Source organism: Myotis davidii, unplaced genomic scaffold (genome assembly GCF_000327345.1).
Source record: "Myotis davidii unplaced genomic scaffold, ASM32734v1 scaffold370, whole genome shotgun sequence".
Classification (NCBI taxonomy): domain Eukaryota; kingdom Metazoa; phylum Chordata; class Mammalia; order Chiroptera; family Vespertilionidae; genus Myotis; species Myotis davidii.
Window position 1 is genome coordinate 15,778,179 of NW_006288615.1, and position 1,125 is coordinate 15,779,303.

Genomic DNA, 1,125 nt, shown 5'->3' on the forward strand with positions numbered 1-1,125 from the left:
TCTTTCTAAGCATGTCCTCAGGTAAGGGTTTAAAAAAAAGAAGACTGGTAGGCATGGCAAAGATGCTGTATGATTCTAACTATATGATATTCTGCAAAAGGCAAAACTGGAGACAATAAGACCTGTGGTTGCCAGGGGTTAGGGGGAGGGAGGGATGAACAGGTGTAGCACAGAGGATATTTAGAGCAGTGAAACTGCTCTGTATGATACTATAATTGTGGATACATGTCATACATTTGTCCAAGCCCATAGAAAGTAAAATAAGTGAACCCTAATGTAAACTATGGATTTGGGTGATAATGATGTGTTAATGTAAGTTAAATTATAACAATCATACTACCCTGGTGTGGGACTATGGGGTGGTAGGTCAGGATGGGCCCGGAGGATATAGGAACTCTGTACTTTTTGCTTAGTTTTGCTCTAAATCTAAAACTGCTCTAAAAAATAAGGTTGTGGGATTTGTGGGTTTTTTTAGTTTTAGGAGGGAAATTCATGATTAAATTTGCAGTTTTAACAGATCCCTCTGGCTCCACTGATTCTTGTGGATGGAGATAAAGAATTAATATGAGTGTAGAAGAACAGTTAACTGCAGTTGTCCAGGTGAGAGATGGCGCTAGTTTAGTAGCAGGTGGTGTCAAAAGATAAAGTGAAAAATGTGCTGGCCTTAGAGAAATAAGATTAAATTATGTGTCCCTGAATAAATCAATGAACTGCTTACCCTTAGTTCCTTATATACTAAAAAAGAGAAAAGGAGGAAGTATATGGGGTTTGGCCAATGGTCTTCATGATTTAGGGAGAATCTATCACTGAATCACACTTAAGGCAAAGAGAATAAACTGAGAACCTGAGGTAGCTATCCTTTCTTTCTTTAATGGCAGCCTTGTATTAAACAAAAACAAAACCAGGCAGATTAAGGTTTTTATGAGAGAACTTTTAAAAAATAATTTCCTGGGTACTCTTTATCCTATCTAATAAAAGACAAAAATGGTAATTGGCGTACGACCGATACCCTTTTCACTGGCTAATCAGTGAGATATGCAAATTAACTGGCAGCCAAGATGGTGGCAGGCAGCCAGGCAGCTGATGCGAACAGGGAGGCTTGCTTGCTTCAGTGACGGAGGACTA